The sequence below is a fragment of the Trachypithecus francoisi genome, unplaced genomic scaffold, assembly GCF_009764315.1.
Source record: "Trachypithecus francoisi isolate TF-2019V2 unplaced genomic scaffold, Tfra_2.0 Contig01461, whole genome shotgun sequence".
Lineage (NCBI taxonomy): Eukaryota > Metazoa > Chordata > Mammalia > Primates > Cercopithecidae > Trachypithecus > Trachypithecus francoisi.
The window spans coordinates 18,464,296-18,480,547 of NW_022681433.1; the positions used below are offsets into that span (position 1 = coordinate 18,464,296).

Sequence of the window (16,252 nt, forward strand, 5' to 3'; positions counted from 1 at the left end):
TTGGTTCCAAGTCTTTGCTATTGTGAATAGTGCTGCAATAAACATACGTGTGCATGTGTCTTTATAGTAGCATGATTTATAATCCTTTGGGTATATACCCAGTATATACCCTAGTATAGGATCGCTAGGTCAAAAGGTATTTCTAGTTCTAGATCCTTGAGGAATTGCCACACTGTCTTCCACAATGGTTGAACTAATTTATACTCCCACCAACAGTGTAAAAGCGTTCCTATTTTTCCACATCCTCTCCGGCATCTGTATTTTTCCTGACTTTGTAATGATTGCCATTCTAACTGGTATGAGTGAGATGGTATCTCATTGTGGTTTCGCTCTGTCTCCCAGGCTGGAGTGCAATGGTGCCATCTCGGCTCACTGCAACTTCCGCCTCCTAGGTTCAAGCAATTCTCCTGCCTCAGCCTCTTGAGTAGCTGGGATTATAGGCACCTGCAACCACACCTGGATAATTTTTGTATTTTTAGTAGAGACAAGGTTTCACCATGTTGGTCAGGCTGGTTTCGAACTCCTGACCTTATGATCCGCCTGCCTTGGCCTCCCAAAGTGCTGCGATTATAGGCGTGAGCCACTGCAACTGGCCTGATGCTTTTAAAATAACAAAACCCCACAGTTTACATTAGGGTTCACTCTTTGTGTTGTATGTTCTCTGGCTTTTGACAAATGTATGACGTGTAGCCACCATTACAGGATTGTACAGAACAGTTGCTCTGCCCTAACCCTCCCCTTGCCTCCCCTGACTCCTAGCAGTCCCTGATGTTTTTACTGTCTTCACATATTTGCCTTTTCCAGAATGCATATACTTAGAATCATACAGTCTGTAGCCTTCTCAGACTGACTTTTCTCATTTAGCTATATGCATTTAAGTTTCTTCCATGTCTTTTTATGGCTAGATAGCTCATTTATTTTTATCATGGAATAACATTCCATTGCATGGATGTACTGCAGTTTGTGTATTCATTCACCTTGTCAGGGACATCTTTGATTCTTCCAGGGTCTCGTGATTATGAATAAACATTCAGGTACAATGTTTTGTGTGGACATGTTTTCAACACAATTGGGTAAATACCTAGGAGTGTGATGGCTGGACTGAATTGTGAGACTATGCTTAGCTTTGTGAGAAACTGCCAGACTGTCTTCCAAAGTGGTCACACCATTTTGCATTCCCATCAGGAATGGATGGGCATTCCTGTTGTTCTGTATCCTTGCCAGTATTTGGTATCCTTAGGTTTTTTTTGTTGTTGTTGTTGTTGCTGCTATCTTTTTTATTTTAGCCATCCTAGTAGATATGTCATGGTATTTCATTGTTGTTTTAATTTGCAATTCCTTAATGACATATGATAGTGAGCATATGTTTATTTGCCATCTGGGTATTGTCATCTCTACTTTAGTGAGGTGTCTGTTTAGATCTTTTGCTCACTTGAAAATTGGATTGTTTTTTAACTGACACCTGAGTGGCCTTTTTGAAAATGTGGGTGTTATGAATAAATAGAGTGAGGGCTCAATCATGAATTCATTTATTCAGCAACTACATCAGGCACTGCTATTCTCATACCCAAGGTCTGTATTCCTCTTTTCCATTACTAACAAAACTCTAATATTCCTCCAGCCAATGCCCCAGCTTTAAATACTTAGCATTTCGGACTCCTTTGCAGCTAAAGGTGGTCATGTGACATGTGGCTGGCCAATAAAATGCAAGCAGAAGGTGCTGGGTAAAGCTTCCCAGGAAGATGCAGACCCAATTGGGCAGGCACCACTTTGATCTTTTGCCCTTTACCCAACCCCCTACTATTTTCCTGAATGTGATGCAATGCTTAGAAGGGAAGCAGGTATCCTGTGAGGATGAAGACAGAGATCACGTGACAAGGACAGCAGAGCCAATGGCTAGGAAGAGCCTGAGATACAGTGACACCGCAGAAGAGATACTACAGAAGCCCTGTGGCTGTCTCCAGGTTTCTGGTTTTGTGGTAAGAAGCACCCCTATCTGGTAGGCACTTTTAGTCAAGATCCTGTTACAGTCCAATTCACTCCCTGATGCAGCAACATTTTTCAAGCACTTATTAAGGATGAGGCACTTACTAAGGATAAGGCACTTATTAGCGGTGGGCTCTAATCCTCTAACAAGACTGCTCTAAGCAATTTTTATTTAAAGGACTGGTTCACACAAGACCATATTTGAAATAATTTATATTATGAACCACAACACTAGGAATAGAATTATATTTACCACATGCTCAGCACTGTAGTAGGCATTACAAAAGGAGGAAAGAGGACTGTAAAATAAGGGCCTTATCCTCATGGAACTGATGATCTAATTAGAGAGATAAGACTGACCTATACGAAACAAACCTGAACACTTTGCGATGATGTGATTAAGGGCTAACAGTGAGTGCAAACTAAGTGTAGCAGCAGTTTATAAGGCTAGGGTCACCGAAGAGGGAAGCAGCCAGGGAAATATGATTAGCAACCTTGAAAACACTCTAGGTATCTATACCTTCATATTTTTGAGTTCTAAATTAATGACCTAAATATAGACATGGAAGGTATTCCCCTGGGTAAGTGAAGATGAATTAAGGAAAGTCATTTTAATTTGAATGCCAATTTAGCTTTCAATTCAGCAGAAATTTATCACTTTAGTATAAATATTTAAAATATTGGATCATTGTAATTATTCACCAAAATGCTGTTTACCTTGTTAATTACCAGCATTTTTTTTTTTTTTATGATGGCACGTTATGGAAACTGAATATACCTCATCTTTAAAAAGAGCTTTTAAAATCCCTCCTTTGGAAGTAATGCAGGTTAACAGATTAGACATTTTATGAAGAGGGGTGCATGATTTTTCTACTGCATTTCTGATGTTGCAAACTTTGGTGAAATTATCAACTGCTATTCATTTTTTCCAACTTTTAGTTGTCTCTAGCTAGAACAGATGTTGATCGTTATTACACATCTGTAAAGACAAGAGCAAATCAACTTGAATTAGTGTTTCTTGAACTATTTATTGGAATTTAAATTTTTTTCTAAAAGTTTTTCAATTTAGTGATCCTATTGGTAAATAAAAAGAATAAAGGCATGCAAATTAAAATAAAGAAAACATTTCTATTTGATGTTTTTAAACCCCTTTCCTTTGTGATCTAGAACATACTTGGCTTTTTTATCTTTTCTTCTCTTCCTTTCCTTTCCTCCTCTTTTCTTTTTCTTAAGTTTGTTTATGCCTCAGTCATCTGGTCGCACGTGGCTGTGTTCCACTGTGGCAGGGCTTTTGCTGGCAGTTTCAGGGATATCTTATTTTTAATAAGTATTGTGGGTTTCCTCACATCTAGGGTGGAGAGAGATTGGAGATAGGGTGATAAAAACAGAAGTATCTGTGTAGAGGGAGATGGGAAGATTTTAAAGGCAGAATGCTAACGAATTTGAGCAGGGCATAAAACCAACCCATGACAGGGCTACAGTCCCCTCAGGGCTGCCTGAAGCCTCAGTCCTGTAGGACGTCTGATACCTTACAGGTAGAGGACCTCTGTGCAGGAGCCCTCAACACCCAGGGAGGATTAGGATGTAAGCGCAAACTCAAAGGTACTGTAATGCGCATCTAGCAACCAGAGGTGATACAAGGGTCTCTTGGCCCGAAGTATCCCCACCTTGCTTCGCTAGAAAGGACCCTGCCTAAGCCTCACCCGGAGCGGGGGGCGGAGGACGAAGGGTGAGAGCCACCGCCTCCGCAATCCCCCGCCCCTCGGCACTGACGCTCCGGGCGCTCGCCGACTCCCTATTGGCCGAGGCGCTCGCCAATCCTCGTGAAGCGGCCCCGTGAGTGGGCCCTGGTTGGTGGAGCCGGCACTGAGCCCCCCTCCTGCTCCGGCCGAGCCCCCCCGCAGGGAGGGGGCGTGGCCGCGGCCGTGGACGGGCCGGAGGCGGCGTTGCTCGCGCCGCTGCGTGCGGTGTGGTGCGAGGCGGGTGCGCCGGGCGGCCGCGGCGCGGCAGGACCATGGAGCTCGGATCGCAGCCCTGGCGCCGGCGGCGGGATCGCGGACCGGTGAGTGAGGGCTGCGGCCGGCCCGGCTCTCCGCTGTAGGCTGCTCTGGCCCTTTCCTCTCCCGGCCGGGCGGCTGCCGGGGGAGGGGCGGCCCCACGGCCAACTGAAGTTGCTGCATCGTCGCGCGCTCCGGCCGGGCGGCGGGGCCCACTGCGGGCTGCGGCGCCGCCTCGCGCCTATGCCTGCAGTCTGGCCGCATCCTCCCGGCTGGCTCCCGACCCGGCAGGGGCTTCTCGCCGTCACGGCGCAGCCGGGCGGCCCTTCTCTCCCGCGCCTCCGGGCCTCCGGCCCCTAGCCGTCCGGTGCGCGCTCCCTGGACGCGGGGCAACAGCCCGCCCTCCCCGCCGCAAGTGGCGCCCGGGCCTCCGCTCGCGCCCCACGCACGACGCCCCGGGCCGTCCCGCGCCGCCAGGCGTCCGGGACCTTCGCATCCCTTCAGTGTCTGCGCGCCCTCGCTGGGTCTGGTCCAGCCCCGCGTGCTCCCCGCCCCCAGGATCCGGCCCTCCCCGCCCTGGCCTGCGCCTTCTTGGTGCCCGCGTGCGTGTCGGTTGCGAGCGCCCTTTCCCTCGAGGCTGCGGGGCCGCGTGGCTCCCGGCCTCAGAGGCCAGGCTGGACTCTTGGAGTGCAGGGGAGAAGGTGGGGCGGCCCGCGAGTGCAGGGGACCGCGCGCCCGGAGCCACGGCGCCGAGGGAATCATTCCCGGGAGACTTTACCCGCGCGCCGGGGCTTTAGCGAGGGCAGAATCTTTCTCTCGGTTTGTGCTGCACACGGGCAATGGCGATTGCTTCTTGATTTGGCCCCTCTGCAAGGGAGAGTTCCCTGGTGGAGACGAGAGTTCTTAATTATTCAGAAACTATGTGATGGGGTTAGGGATGAATGGGAGCATCATAGGAATGCTTTCTCATTTTAAGGTTCATTTTTAAATAGGCGGTTTACTTCCAGAAACGGTCTGAATTCTTTTTGAAGACTACTTTTCGCAGCTTTTCGAATTAAATGCATAACAGCATGGTATTTTAAGATTCAGAGTCTACTTTTTATTAGGGAGAGAGGATAGCTATTTGAAATATTTTGCATCTTAAAAGTAAGGTTTATCTAAAACTTAAAATGCGACTCTATCGAAACTAAGTTCAAAGTATTGTAATTGACTAATCTTTCTATTGCCCTTGGAGCAAATTCTATTGCTTCTTTTTATATGTGCTTTACCCAACTCTCCTTTTCTAGCACTTAAACAATGCAGTGGTTCTTTAAAGCTAGTTCTTTTATCTGCTTGAGAGGTTAAACAAAAGAAAGCTGGGTTTGACCTTTCCCAAAGGCATTCTCATTGTGTCCTCTCCCGCTCCCTTCTCCCAGGGTTCTAATGACTTCAGTGTAGTACTCATTTTTCTTCATCTTGAAATATTTTCTTAGTTGATATTCACAAAAGCTGTGTCTTTTAGCATGTTTAAAGATTGGAAAGTTTGGTCAACTATGTATTTACCTTCCAACCTGTGCTTATTCTAGAACTATCTACACGTAGAAATTGTTCTTGCATTTCCAGTTGCTGACATGAAGTTGCCTAATAGCATTTGTTTTTTTAAAATCTGTTTGCTTTAAAATTTACAACGTGATAGTTAATGATGTGCTTCACTGTCTTCAACAATTATGAAAATAAAGGTGGAACACAATTTGCTAAGTGGTCATGCCAACATTGTAGCCTCCTATCTCTTGTCAGTGTGTCTTTGTAATCACATGTTACAGTTCCCATAGAAACGTGTGTATGGCAGATAACCTTTTGGTTATTGGGATGTTTTGATTAAAACAATTGCGTTATAACGCAAGTATTAAATGGATTGTCCCTACTCATGGGCTAGTGCTAGTGATAGTCTTTGGAATTCCAAGGACTTCCTTTGAAGAGTACTCACACATGTTTTTCACTTGGGGTGGCTCTCCATTGCTGTAGACCTTGAATCTCTTTTTTTTTCTTTTTTTTTTGAGACAGAGTCTCGCTCTTGTCTTCCAGGCTGGCATGCAGTGGTGTGATCTTGGCTCACTGCAACCTCCGCCTCCCGGGTTCAAGCGATTCTCCTGCTTCAGACTCCTGAGTAGCTGGGATTACAGGCGCCCGCCATCACGCCTGGCTTATTTTTGTACTTTTAGTAGAGATGGGGTTTCGCCATGTTGGCCAGGCTGGTCTCGAACTCCTGACCTCAGGTGATCCTTCCACCTCGGCCTCCCAAAGTGCTGGGATTATGGGCGTGAGCCACCGCTCCCGGCCGAATCTCTCAACTTTTCTTTTCAGTCCGTTTTTTTAAGGGCCCTGTTTCTTTCAAGTCAGGCTTTTTTTAGCTTTGCTCTTGGGCATGTGGAACCAAATGCTTCTGACAGCCCCACACATTCTTCTTCAGGGCTGGTTCTTTGCCTGTGGCTTGACTTTATGCTGGTAATACAGAAATATTTTATACCAGTAATACATAAATAATGTACATTATAAAATAAACAAATCAACGTAGAGATTTATAGAGGTAAAAAATCTTGGCCGGGCGCGGTGGCTCAAGCCTGTAATCCCAGCACTTTGGGAGGCCGAGATGGGCAGATCACGAGGTCAGGAGATCGAGACCATCCTGGCTAACACGGTGAAACCCCGTCTCTACTAAAAATACAAAAACTAGCCGGGCGAGGTGGCGGGCGCCTGTAGTCCCAGCTACTCGGGAGGCTGAGGCAGGAGAATGGCGTAAACCCGGGAGGCGGAGCTTGCAGTGAGCTGAGATCTGGCCACTGCACTCCAGTCCGGGTGACAGAGCGAGACTCCGCCTCAAGAAAAGAAAAAAAAAAAAATCTTAAGGTTTCTTTTTCCCTTCTTATCGTCCTCTTCCTATTTCTTTCTTCAGAGGTAACCATACTACAGGGTGTAGCCTTCTGGATTTTTTTCCATTTAACACTGTAGATGAAATATATAACCCTGTATATTAAAAAACCATTTCATGAATGCCTACTAAGTACCAGACACTCTTTTAATCACTAGGGTTGCAAAAATAAGAGACAGGCACTTTCAAGATGTTCATAGTCTACCAGGACAGGCAATTACAGTGCAGTGTGATAAGTACCATGATAGAGTCAGTAATCAGTGAGGGATGTGGGAGCCTCATTCATGACCTAATCCATTCATTCACTTGCTCTATTCATTCAGTACACTTCAGAGTTTTAATATGTGCTGGGGATACAGAGATAAACAGGACAGATACCTCTGCCAGCCCCTGATGAGCTTGCTGTGCAGTTCAGTCTCAAAGAGTTTTAACCATTGGTTACAATGTGCTGTATGATATGGGATCTGAAAGGGCCCAGCAACAAGACCTCAGAGGAGGACCATAAACCCAACCTTAGGGACATTCAGAGAGACAGGAAAGCCTCTCAGAGGAAGCACCCTGAGAAGGAATTGGTCAAAGTCTGGGTTGAGGAGAGAGTGTCCAGAGAGATGGTCGGGGGTTGATGCACTGGAGCAGCCACAAACACCAGGAGTTCAGTCCAGTGGGGGTGGTTGCCGGCAAGGGCAGGGAAGTGGCAGGAAGTGGAGGAGGAGAAGTAATGAGGGACTGTGCCTTGTGGGGTCTTGTGATTCCTGTTGTGTGGAGTTTGGAGTCCTCTGTGGGCAATAGGAAATGGTTGAAGAATTGTAAGCAAAAGAGGGACACGGTCAGATATGCCCTTTGGAGAATGGATTAGAAGAGGGAAGGCTGGAAGCAGGGAAATTTGAGGTCGAATTGCTGGGATTTGGTCATTGGTCGTGTGTGTATGTGGTGGGGGAGCTGGGGAAGAGAGGAGTTCAGGGCAGTGCCCAGCTCTGGCTGGGTGGTTGGGTGATGGCACTGTCCTTAGGTGGGAACAGCAGCATCCTTTTTGGGGAAAAGATGATGGGTCACACTTGACCTGGGTTTAGTTTCAGGTGCCGAGGGGACATCGTGTTCAGTTGGCTGCACTAGGGATCCAGATATCAGGAGTTGTCTGGATTAGAGAGACGCATCTGAGAGCTATTAGCTGTCCCGCACTGTCCCAGACAGTTTGAGATTTCCCCAAACTATCAGCTAAGGTGCCACAGCAAACAGGGAGACTGGGGGATGTTTCATATGGTTGAGGAAAACACAGTCATAATTCCATCTGTTCAAGCCTGTGGAAACTGCTAGCTCAAGATAGTTAAAAATTTCTAGACTAGATTGCACTCCATTCTATTCGATGACCTCATGTTTGTAAAGAGGGGTTTTTGGTGGTTGCTGTACCGTGTGAAAATCTGTGTGGAAAAGGAAATGAGGGAGGCCATTGTCCAGTCTGACTCCAAGGTTTGAGAAATTGTGCAGTGCTCAACAGGTGTATACATGCTGTATTAGTAAATACTTGTGATTATTTAAGAATGAAATGAAAATACCATTTTTTCTCTCTATTAAAGTGTACTTTTTTCAAGTTGGTACCGAGTTGTTAGGACATAAGTACTTGTGTTGTTAACATTTTCTTTACTTAATAAGCATTTGTTTTGGCCTGAGACTCCAAGGGTGCGGTGAACAGAAAAAGTTTTGAAACTCCTGCCTTTGCCTGTGCAGTGTTTGTTAATGGAAGCTGTTGGAGTAGATGAGGTCATTTGAGGAGTGTATATAGAGAAAGAAAAGGACTGGTGTGGAGTGAGATCTGAGGCACTCTTGTGTTTGAAAGAGAAGCAGATAATAGGGTCCCACACTGTGACTAAGAAGGATGGGGGTCATGGTGTCCAAGGAAACCTCAGCAGGCAGGCCGTGCCCAGCTTCTGGGAGCTGTTAGTAATACAGGGGACAGTAGAGGCAACAGAGACATGACAGGGATGGGAGGAGAGGCCAGTTTGTATCAGAATTTAATAGTGAGTGAGAGTGAGGGAGTTGAGCCCAGCATGTGTAGACAGCAATACTCAAGAAATTTGATGCTGGTGGTTAGGGGTTGTTATAGGGAGGGCAGGTAAAGGGAGAACCCTTTGGTTTTTGTTTTTTAACTAGGGGGATTTGAGCATGTAGTTTCAGAGTTTCCACTGGATTAGCTCACTAGATAGTGGTTTCAGAGTTTCCTTTGGAGTTAGCCTGAGGACATGATGAATAATCTTGGTGAGGAGTCTCTGGAACCTCATTGCTGTGGATTGCAGAGTGAAGGGTGTTGAGGGAGGGAATCTGGTTCTTTCCCAAACTTGATTATGAAGAGGAGAGAATGACATTAACTGGAGAGGGGCATCTGGTGTAGGCTGATTTCCTCCCTTCCCCTCCCCTCCCATCCCCTCCCTTCTTCCTTCCTCCCCTCCCTTCTTCCTTCCTCCCTTCCCCTCCCCTCCCCTCCCTTCTTCCTTCCTCCCTTCCCCTCCCCTCCCCTCCCTTCTTCCTTCTTCCCTTCCTCTCCCTTACCTTCCCCTCCCCTCTCTTCCCCTCCCTTCTTCCTTCCTCCCTTCCCCTCCCCTCCCTTCTCCTCCCCTCTTCTCCCTTCCCCTCCTTTCCCCTCCCCTCCCTTCTTCCTTCCTCCCTCCCCTCCCCTCCCTTCCCTTCCCCTCCTTTCCCCTCCCCTCCCCTCCCTTCTTCCTTCCTCCCTTCCCCTCCCTCTTTCTTTTCTTTTCCTTTCCCTTCCCTTCCCTTCCCCTCCCCTCCCCCTCCCCCTCCCCTCCCCTCCCCTCCCTTCCCCTTCCCTCCCTTCCCCTTCCCTCCCTTCCCTCCCTTCCCCTCCCCTCCCCTCCCTTCCCCTCCCCTCCCCTCCTTCTTCCTTCCTCCCTTCCCCTCCCCTCCCCTCCCTTCTTCCTTCTTCCCTTCCTCTCCCTTACCTTCCCCTCCCCTCTCTTCCCCTCCCTTCTTCTTCCTCCCTTCCCCTCCCCTCCCTTCTCCTCCCCTCTTCTCCCTTCCCCTCCTTTCCCCTCCCCTCCCTTCTTCCTTCCTCCCTCCCCTCCCCTCCTTCCCTTCCCCTCCTTTCCCCTCCCCTCCCCTCCCTTCTTCCTTCCTCCCTTCCCCTCCCCTCCCTCTTTCTTTTCTTTTCCTTTCCCTTCCCTTCCCTTCCCTTCCCCTCCCCCTCCCCTCCCCTCCCCTCCCCTCCCCTCCCTTCCCCTCCCCTCCCTTCCCCTTCCCTCCCCTTCCCCTCCCTTCCCCTCCCCTCCCCTCCCTTCCCTTCCCCTCCCTTCTCTTTTCTTTCTAGCAGTGACTTTATTTTTTCTTTTCTTGTTGTTGTCTTAAGAACACCTTTTGTCTTCCTTTCTCAAGACATGCTTTTCCCAGGACTGGTTGTTCCTTTGCAGGGCAGCCTCTTCCCAGCCTGGACTTTCCTCGGTGCTGGTGTGGCCCCAGGTCATGATGTCTTTGTGACTGATTGTCCTTCTTTGCTGTCCTGTTCTGACAGAATACTCTCTCCTGCCAGCGTTTTTTTCTGCTACTTACCTCAGTGCCAGTTTTGCGTCAGAGCCTATCCGCCTATCTTCATATATGTTTTTGTTTTTATTTTTTGTAGAGACGGTGTTTTGCTATGTTGCCCAAGCTGGTCTTGAACTCCTGGGCTCAAGCAGTCCTCCCACCTTGGCCTCCCAAAGTGTTGCAGCGCCCCTGACTTCATAGATGTTTATGGATTAGAATAATTTTTCCACACTAATGCCTGGTGTGCTGGTCACACCCGTAATCCCAGCACTTTGGGAGGCTGATCACCTGAGGTCAGGAGTTTGAGAACAGCCTGGCCAACATGGTGAAACCCTGTCTCTACTAAAAAATAAAATTAGCCAGTTGTGGCAGCACACACCTGTAATCCCAGCTACTCGAGAGGGTGAGGCAGGAGAATTGCTTGAACCCGGGAGGCAGAGCTTGCAGTGAGCTGAGATCGTGCCACTGTTTTACTTGCGACAGAGTGAGACTCCGACTCCATCTCAAAAAAAAAAAAAGCAACGAATGGTTTTTCCACACTTAGATTTCAGCTTTGGAGCCAAAGATGCTTCTGTTTCTTCTCTCTGCCTGCACATGTGCCTCTTCTCTGGGAGATTAGCTCTTTTCTTCTGACTTTTTTTTTTTCTTTTTAAAATTTTAAAACATTTTAAACATCACGACATTCTAGGGTATTTCTCATCTTTTAGGTCTCCTGGGGCTTCTAGGCCTTGGCTCTGAGTTCAGCATCTGGAATGATTTCTCAACTTTGTACTTTCTGAAGTTTCCCTGGGATCTTTTCTTAGGGTGCCCTCTGACCTTGGAGCAGTGGTCTTGAAATTGATCTAAAGATGTCTTCTGTTGTGTTGTATGTTCTTGAACCTTTTTAGTATTTTAATTTTTTTTCTTTTAGTTTTTGCTTAGGTACTCAAGTCAGCCCACACGTGTTTGTATACCAACTATGTCTGAGGCACTGTTCTAGTTAGCAGTGATAAGAATGTTTAATATGACCAAGCTGCTGCCCTCAGGAAGCTTATATTCAAGTGAGGTAAAACAGGATAGAGTATCTTGCTAACTAGTTTACAAACTCCTTGTTGGCAGGAACCACATAGGGTGGTGCCTTGTATATAGCCTGTGCGTAGCGTGTTCCAGCTTGTCAGATAACCTCTTGAATGTCGTAGTCATATAGAGACCTTCATTTAGGTCTTGCTCTTAGTTCACTATGGTAACACTTGGTGCCTTCTCCCACTGGCTGTCCTCGCACAGCCTTTGTGATCTTTGATCTTGGAATACTTGTTTTCTAGCAGTTGAAAGCTGAATTGGATGTTTAAAAGTTGCTGTGGTGCGTGCTGAAGGTTTTATTAGCATGCTGCGGCACTTGTGTTTTAGTTCACCTCAGCATCCTCTCACTGAGAGCTGTTATCCATTTTGTGCTCTCGAGAAGCTCGGTGAAATGACATTGCAGTACCAAAGTATGGGTGTCATTGACTGTGAACTGGAATCAATGTGGCCGTCATTTTATCAGCTAAATGGATGAAGTGGTTCATTCTTTGCACGTAGTAGATACTCAACAGATATTTTTACATTGACTGAAAATGTTATGTGTTTTGATTCATGATTATATAATAAGCAGGACTTGATCACTGCTGGGTAGTTTACACAGTATGATCTCAGCCATTTTGCTCTACTAACATCACTTATTTTCTAACTTCTCAAAATACGTACAAGACAAGGTTGTGGTTTTTTTTTTTCTTTTTGCCTGTTTTGTTACATAATCCTGTGTTAGGATATTACCTAGGCAGGTTTCAGCTCTGAATTGGCTTTGCAGCACTTTGCTGGGGCATCATCTATCCTGATATTAGAATTAATGTTTGGTTGAAACAGGGTCTCACTCTGTTGCCCAGACTGTAGGCCATGGTGCTATCTCGGCTTGAACCCGGAAGGAGGTGGAGGCTGCAGTGAGCTGAGATCACACCAGCCTGGGCAAAAGTAGTGAGACTCTGTCTCAGGAGAAAAAAAAAAAAAAAAAGACTTAATGTTTGTGGAGGGGCTCATGAATTTCACTTGCTTCCTGTGGTACATGGGAGAAACTCCAGTACAAGTTGAGGGGTGCCGTTCACCAGAAAGATGGTAAAGAGAGAGGGAGCAACTTATGAGTATGTTTATATTGTTCTGAGAGAGGTTGTGGCTGTTGCACAGCTTAGAATGAGAAGGAAGAGACTGACTTTACATCTCTTCAAAAGTAAGATCTTAACTTTGGCAGAAATATTGTAATTTTCCAATATAGAACACATGTCTGTTTTCAATATAAATGTAAAAACACGTTAAAAAAAATAACCAGCCCTGTAGATTTTAAAACATCTCTTCATTCTTGGTTTTCTGTAGTATTTGTCATGTATCTTTTGGAGTTAATTATCCTGGATTTTGATCAGAAACCCAGAAACATACAGAAACCCCCTAATTCCCCAAACACCTGTCTTCACATTTTAATTACGTACTGCAAACAGCATTTGTCTCCCAAGGCTTCCCTAGAATGTGAATTCTTCTTTGAGATATCCCAGGGAGGAAGATGATTAGAAAGTTACTCCTTTTCAAAAGTTGACATTGCAATTTAGAATGGTTACAAAGTTTATGAAAATGAACTTGATGCCTGCGCTGTAATTGAAATCTTTATAGCTTCTCTGCTGTTTGTCCCTTGTGTTACAGAACATTCTTTGAGAACTTCTTCCATTTCTGACATGTCCAGTTCCCACCCCTCAAAAAAAAAAAAAATTACGAAAACCACAAAACTTCAGAACATCATTTGAAAGAATTGTGTAGGGATTAGGCACGGAAGAGTTTAGAACAGCTACTTTCCCTTAAGCTATGATGATGGTTACTTGTTCTTGCCACACAGGAGTTTAGAAATTTGTGGTTTTATTTCTTAGGCTATTTTGTTTCTGATGATCGTCAACTTTCATTTGAGACAATATTGCCCTGCATTTTAATACTTACTTAGCATTCTCTTTTTGAACAGTGATATAACTTAGATAAACTGTGTGTAAATGAAAGTTACAAATAGAGTTTTAAGTGGAACATGTACTTTATTCAGATTTTTGTTATTTGAGATGATTTATTGAACATAAACAATGGAGGCTTTTCTCTCGTCTGTCATTAAATGAAGATCTGGATTCGCTTATAGGAAATGCTCATAATAATAAAGCTAAATATAAAGAATAAGAATCAAGAATATATAAGGACGAAAAATGAATACAACAAAACCTGTATTTTCAGTAAAGTTCTACTCTCCGTGTTCAGTGTTTAAGACATGAGGACTGCTTTAATAACTGCAAGATTTCAGTGACTCAGAGCAAGAAGCATCTGTTTCTCACCCATGTGGAAGCTTATGTTGGGGTCGTCATGGGTTAGGTGTCCACATGGCTGTTCAGGTAGTCAGCCTTTTTCTACCTTGTGACTTAGCCTCCTATACAAGCAGGGAACCTGCTCGGTTCAGCCAGTGGGTGGGGAATGAGAACAGTCCTGTGGGAGGTTTTTATAGACCAGCACACATTGCTTCTCATCCTACTAGCTGTACTCAGACATGGCCTCTCTTAGCTTACTTTAGGCTGGACACATAGCAGAGCTATATGCCCCAGGAGAAGAGAGGTCATGGGGATTGGTAGCATAGCTAGTCTCTGCCCCAGTCTGACTGGAAACTTGGGTGAGCATCCTGGTGGCCACAGTGAAAGGAAATCATCCTCAACTGTATGCTGTCAATTTCACCATGGATAAAGAACATACCAGTTTCTTTTCCTTTGTATGTCCCCCATTTCACACTTGGGGCTTTGAATTGGTTACATTGAAAGGTGTAGTAGGTGGTGTGCCCAGTGGCATTCATGTGGTACATTGAAGAGTGGTTCTTGTTTGGCTGTTTATCATGTCCTTGAATAAAGTGAAAGTACAACAATCAAAACCAATTCTGTGGAGGATCAAACTGACATGGTTTATTACATATTTTCTAGTTGTGAGAATAAGCATACTTCATATTCCTCAAACAGTCATTCAGGAAAATAAATGATCTCAGGTGGATTTTTTGGTGAAAGATGTATAGAAGACAGTTTGAAGTTACTGTTACTGATGCGCTTGGAGTGCCAGTATTTTGTCAATTAAAGGTAGCTTTAGAGACCAAGAGAGAGATGGTTGGTTAGTTCAAAATCAATATCCTGCATGGCAAGCTTGTTCTAGATCAGGGGTTGGTCAACTACAGCCTGTGGGCCACAACTGGCTCTTTGCCTGATTTTGTAAGGAAAATTGTATTGGAATACAGACATGTCTGTTCTTCTTTTTCTTGTCTGGGGCTGCTTTAGTGCTGCAAGACAGAGCTGATGGGGGTGAGTGGTGGCAACAGAGGCTAACTTAAACACAGTACGACATAATTACTATCTGTCCCTTTACACTAAACATTCCTGACCCTTGTTTTGGAGAACGTATTTTCTCTCTTTTCTGATGGGGCTCACATTGTAGTAGGGGAGAAAGCTAATAAACATGTTAAAAATAAATATATATATCTCTCCCCTCACTTGCTTTGCTTTCTTTACTATGCTTTCTTTGCTTTCTTTAGTATATAGCCTAGTGTGTATGTGTGTGTGTGTATATATATGTATGCATATATACATATGTGTGTGTGTGTGTGTGTGTATATATATATATAGTAAGAAAACAAAGCATGTAAAGAGAGAGAGTATCAGAGACTGCCATTTTTGATAAGGTGGTCAGGGAAGCCTATGTGAGATAACATTTGAACAGAGATACAAACGAAAGTGAAGGAGTGAACCAGCCGGGCAATTATTTTGGGAATGAGCCTTATTTGAGGAGAAACAGAAAATGCCCCCTTGAGGTACCTGAGTAGCAGCAGGGAGGGCAGTATGAATAGGGGGTTGGCTAGGAGGATGCATAGTGACAGAGGTGTTAAAAGGCCAGATAGACTGTGGTGCACTTTGGATTTTATTCTGAGTGAGATGAAAGACCATTGCAAAGTTTTGAGCAGGGAAATGATATCATTTGAGTGAGATTGTAAGAGGATCACTAGGACTCTTGTGTAGAGGATAGGGGACAAAGGTAGAGGTGGGTGTCTGTGTGCTAGATAGGCATTGCTAAGTGCCATGGCTGTTGGTTGAATCAGTGGTTCCTGCCTCGAGGAGGTGTTAGTAGAATAGCAGAAGAAAGAGATCACTGTAATGCACTGCTGCTGACAGAGAAACAAAAGGTGCCCTGGGATGGCATGGGAGGGATACCTGATCCAAACCAAAGGTGACACCTTGACCTGAGAACTTGGAGGGCGCTGATCAAGACTCTGATTGTATATCAGAGTGCTGAGATTCTTGGAAGGACTACTTGCATGCAGGAATTTTCCCCACCTGTTAACCACGTGAACAAGTACTCATCAGAGGTGAGTGGTTGGTGGGTTTTAGGTCGCATGACAGTGCCAACAATTGCAGTCTGGAGCACTGTGTTAGAGTGATGTTAAGGTGGTCTGGAGCATTGTGTTAGAGTGATGTTAAGGTGGTATCTCAGCTCAGCAGGATACACCACCACAGGAACTGAAAGGTGAAATATTTGCCATCTTTGCCAGAGAGCAGAACCAAAGTAATTTTGGTTTGGGAAAGTTAGTACCGTAGGACTGTAGAAAAGTCCGTGGGATATATTGTAGAGTATTGCTACTTTCCCTGTATGCTTGGCAGTATGAATTAGTTGCACAATGTTCGTCTCAGTAATTAAGCAAGTTGGTCTGCTATCTGGAGTTATTGGATATGACCCAATTAAACTTTGGAGGATGTCTGTAAAAATGATTTTATTT

At 45.3% G+C, this 16,252-nt stretch overlaps 1 protein-coding gene across 3 annotated transcripts in view; it reads left to right on the top strand.

Annotated features, from left to right (window-relative positions):
• Positions 1-3,899: 3,899 nt before the first annotated feature.
• Positions 3,900-16,252, top strand: part of WASF3 (WASP family member 3) — a 136,361-nt gene continuing 124,008 nt past the window's right edge. For all 3 annotated transcript variants that reach the window (XM_033237112.1, XM_033237137.1, XM_033237127.1), the window contains exon 1: positions 3,900-4,048. The gene's annotated coding sequence lies outside the window, so the exon portion shown is untranslated. The remainder of the gene's footprint in view (positions 4,049-16,252) is intronic.